This window comes from Brachionichthys hirsutus, chromosome 3 (genome assembly GCF_040956055.1).
Source record: "Brachionichthys hirsutus isolate HB-005 chromosome 3, CSIRO-AGI_Bhir_v1, whole genome shotgun sequence".
In the NCBI taxonomy this organism is placed as follows: Eukaryota; Metazoa; Chordata; class Actinopteri; order Lophiiformes; family Brachionichthyidae; genus Brachionichthys; species Brachionichthys hirsutus.
In genome coordinates, this window is record NC_090899.1 from 9,329,236 (window position 1) to 9,334,490 (window position 5,255).

Genomic DNA, 5,255 nt, shown 5'->3' on the forward strand with positions numbered 1-5,255 from the left:
GTCTGCCTCAGCTGCACCCTTAGAATTCAGTTAGGTATATCTGTGTATCTATGAGTGCACCCTTGACTAATATGAATGCAATGATTAACATTTTTTAAAAGTTATTTATGCTGTTTTCCCCCCCCAAAAAATCTAAATATTTCTGCATGTTTTACTATCGACTGCCATACCATCACATATCTGAGAGGAGGATTATAAACAAAGAAGTAAACAAACTGCCACTAAGGTTGATGCATGCTGTTATTTCTAACTCGACGAAAAAGCCATATATGTTTTAATCCACAGCTTTTACAGTCATTTGATCCTAATTTCACGTAACTTTTTTTGTTGCATGTCTGCAATTTATTCTCTTGGATAGTTATTATAGCGCCTTATCAACCGCATCAATATTCTGCTAAGGTGACAATATTATTTCAATTTGAATGACAATAAGTCCTATCCTTTTGACAAAGCTTTGAAAAACAAGCATCACGTAGCAGCATCCAAAATTGTTTATGTGTTGAAAGTAAAATAGGTTTGGGATGTATCACTGCAAATGATGTATAAATGTTGGCGATTATGGCTGTCGCTGGGCTACATGAGGGGTTTATTTTTAAGTTATGCTACTCTTTTTCATATTATTTTTGGGCTTTATGTATTCATGGATTCCTGATCTTCTGAGGCACTGAAGCATGAATTGTGAAAAACGTAGATTAAATAAAAATACCTATTGTTGAAATGCCATCCATCCATCCTTGTTGAGTTCTTGTAAGAGAAATATTGTTTTATGTTTTTGACTTCTATAATTTATTTAAAATGTAATCACATATATATAAAGCTATCGCTCTCTTGAATCCTAACACACTTTTATCCTGCAACACATTATCTTATCATTAGATATAGCCTGGTATAATATACGGTTTCATGTTTTTTTCTTGTCTGAACAAATATATATATATATATATATATAATAAATGCATGCACACTCTTCCAATAATGTGCTGCATTCCATATTTGTTTCATACAATGTTCAATCCTCACATTGTAAAATGCCACTAAATTAATCTAAGGATAATGAAACGTGTTCTGAAAACACAACCTGTACGAGACGACTAAATGACAAAAGGGAGCAGAAAATTGGCCGGGACTCACACCGACTTGGAATGATTAAGCTGTAGTGATTCTTTTTTCCCCTTCCAACAAATGACTGCAGTTGTCGACAAAAGGTGTTGATTCAGAGGGCAAATTAAACCTTGAACAGGCAAGATAATGTGCCTGTGATCAATTAACACAGACACAAGGTATACCGGTTTCACTTTGGAACTTTCAGGGCTGGCCAACGGGCCCCCTTGTGCCTTCCAGCTGAGAGGCACTAATCATTTCCATGGCTTACTACTAAAGGCAGCCCTAGACTCAGAGTATGGATTTTGCCTGGGGACTCTCCTCAGGCAATGAATTGACTAGTCAAACATGTTCACAACACTAATCTTACTCTAGGACACCGATTTGACATGAAAGCCTAGGCATCTCTACATATTTAAATATATTTACATCTTACCTCTGTCCTTTTTTTTTACTTTGGGGGATGAACTGAGATAAAACCAGACATTTATTTGAGGTCCAGGATACAACGTGTGCATTAATCAACTTTATGCAGCTTGCTGTAAATAGATTGGGAGGTAGATTCTCAGAACTTGCCGACTTTACAGTTCCCAGTAGGTTTTGATCCCTGTCGGATTTCATGCTTTTGTAAAGGACATGGCTAACTTTTCGGAAAGCGGTTCTTTACATCAACTTCCCATCAGTAATATGCTATTTAGAGATCCTGCAGAAAAAAAAAAAAAAAAAACGAGACTTTTTTTTTACTGAAACAAAAGTGCAAGGTTTCATGATAGCTATGACCTGGATCATGATCTCCACAGGGTCACACGTTAAACAAGACAGTGAACAGAGTAGTAAGCTTTACATACAGTCAGCTTACTGTCACCATGTTTCCTCACACACTAAGGGTGTAAGCATTAATCTTGTTTCAGACAGAATGCGCAGACATAACAGCCAGGCTTTGGTGTGGGGAAGATGAGGATATATCTATGGAAGGGTGAAGTTGGAGTAATGTGATGTACCTTATAAAAGCTTGCTCCACAGTGAGGGACCATCTTAACTCCCCCGCCCTTCTTTTTTTTTAACCACCCTCTCCATCTCTGAGATTTTGCTCTGCTTTAAATCCCCTTCTCTCTCTTCTTGAATAGAGAGAGAGAGTTATCTGCTGCCACTATTTGCTTTTAGATTGACTGACTGATGGGTCCCTTCAAAGCATATCATCCACACCATATGGATCATGGCAGATACAAATCACACATAGATGTTGGGGGCAAACGATAGTTCTCATAAAACAGTGTGTAAAAGTGTGGCTTTTTGGAGAATCAATAGCTCTAAAAGCTGAGGATTTGCAATTTGTTTGTCCAATTTGGCCATGTTCTATTTAAAACCACTGAAAATGATGGATCTCTGGTGTGAGGAAGGAGAAGAAATTCAATCCGCAGTGTAACCATGACAGTAAGACTAACATAAGCATCTCAGTGCATGACACGTGTTCCTACAATGTCAAATGTGGTGTTACTTTTGGCCTTTGCTGCCTTTTCTTGAAAGAAGAGGAAATACTTGCTTCTCCTGTGAATTCGTGTGTTAACTGCAAACTAATGATGTTATATGGAACTTATGGCCTTGGTAAAATGTATTACATATCTTTGCTTGAATGTATCATGCCATGGATTATGGTCCAGTCTCTGGAGGACCACAAACCACATTAGCTTGAATTACCAAATTTCAACTTTATGCGCAACCGCCCCACACCCACGTAGTAGGGTTTTAGCATTTTATGTGTCATAATCCCCTATTCCCCACCATCATAACCCCCTCCCTAGCATCTCCTGTGCTGAATGACCATTAGGTTATAGGGAAATTCACCACAGATGTCATCCATAAGATGAATGTCTCCATTCTGATGTGAGAGGAATGGAATCTGAGCAGAGTTTGAAAGATGATAGTCAGGAAAAAGAAGGGAATTGTCAGCTGTGAAAACACGGGCAACACCAGATAAGGCGCTTATGATCGGTCCACTTGATGCAGAGCCAGTTCTCTAACCTCGAGGAGTTTGTGGCCCAAAAACAACTAAAGTCGCTAATGATCTGCTACCAGACAGTCGAAGAGACAAAAACACAGAAAATATTATTATTCAGATTTGTCCGCGGGTCGTGCTGGAGCCTATCCCAGCAGTCTATGGGCTAGAGACGGGGTACACCCTGGACAAGCCGCCAATTCATCGCAGGGCCGCACACAGGCAGACAAACATTCACACACACTCACACTTAAGGAAAAATTTAGTGCAACCAATTCGCCCAAGTTGCATGTTTTTGGTGGTGGGAGGAAGCCGGAGAACACGGAGAGAACCCACGCAGACACGGGGAGAACATACAAACTCCTCACAGAAAGGTCCCAATTTGGATTCCAACCTGTGACCTTCTTGCTGTGAAGCAACAGCGCTGCCCACTGTGCCACCGTACTGCCATGAGTATAGCACAGCAGGATATTTGTCAAATACATAAATGAGATATTATATTACTGTAAGATGCCTTGCTTTAGGAAGGCAATAAGACACTTCTGAATGGAATCTAATTCACAGTCTTTGTGTCAATGTACAATCACTTGTTTCTGATGATTTATAACTTTTTAAACCACAACAGTTACTGTGGTGCTTTGACAACGCATTCAATCAACCCACAATTTCCTAATCTTTTCTGGGATAAAAAAAAATAAGGCCACGTTTACAGTAGTTACTATTTCAGTTGCTGCTTTGAAATAGGTCAAGAGGTTATGCAGTAGGCGCCCATATATTCGTCTTTGTACTGAATGTGTGTGCATGTGTGTCCATCCTGAATGTAGAGTATCTGCATTCATGCCAGTCTGTGTCTGTGTGTCCCTCCTCTGTACCAATCCGATTGGAGTGGATGTCAGTCCCTTTGGGCTGTTTAACAGACATCAGTTGTCCTTTGTTCTTCAGGAAATGGATGCAGCCGATAACTATCCGAGGATTCATAAATTCTTTATGGGCAAGCTGAAGTTATAGGGGCTGATGATTTCAGGCTGTGAGACGGCCCGTGCCAAATGTACCCCTCCCGATCCTGCCATCACCCACAGCAGCGGAGATAAAGAGATGAAGGAAGAGTCTGTCACTCCATTTCAGTCTCCATTCTTTTTTCTCTCTGTCTTGCTCCCACTGACTTCCCTCTTTATGCGCACATTTCCCCCTAACAACGTAACAGCCATGTCCATTTAGCAGAACTCCTGGTAGCAGACCTGCTTTTGGTGCTCTATTCCCTCACTGAGGGTGCTGATAGAACGTTTTCAATATAATTTACACACACTGTAAAAATGTCCTTGTTCGTCTCGCGTTGCAAACCTTTCCTCTCCAAAATGAACTTTACAAACAGACCCTGCCTGTCCCCGAAGGCGATTATCATTCTTTCAGCTAGTTTACTCTGGGTTTACTTTGGGGCTTATCTGCAAATTTGTGAACTTTTACTAAATGTAGTCTGTCCAACAGTTGACATCCAACATCCTTTTCTACATCAATCACTGTTTTAGTTTCTCCTTTCAAAGCTGTCTGAGGCCTTGATGTTTTTTTTCTTTTGTGAATGGATATCCAGAGGCAGCCTGGTCCTCTGTCCTCTGTTTCTCCCCCTTCCCTTTCCAAACACTTTTTCCTTGGGTTGTCTTGTGTGGGGTGCTCACTAACTAAGCCAATCTGGCTACTCCTAAATATGCAGAGGAGTTATCCACTGGTTGGGGCTGCTTATATAAATGAGGACAGTGTGACACCCCAGGGTGTTTCACAGTGGGTTCAATTCCTTTAAAAAAAAGAAAGAGGAAGAAGAAAAAAAAGGAATATGTATGTGTCGCTCGCTCCTCAAAGTCCCTCGCCTTGTAAATAGATTTTGATGGATACGCTTTCCTCCTCGCCCTCACGCTCGAAGTGAAAATAATTCCTGCACATAAGACCCACTTCGATGCAAGTGTGCAGAACATACTGGCAAAAACAAACATACAGCATCAAATGCTGGCTATACCTACTAAAATATGATCAAAACAAGTGAAGGCACAAAAGTTTGTCAGAGGAGCATCAGCCTGCTCTCAAACAAGTATGGATTTTGTATTACAGATTTTTCTAATTTAAATGCAATTACTGCATAAAGGTCAGTAGACAGCATTTAATACAT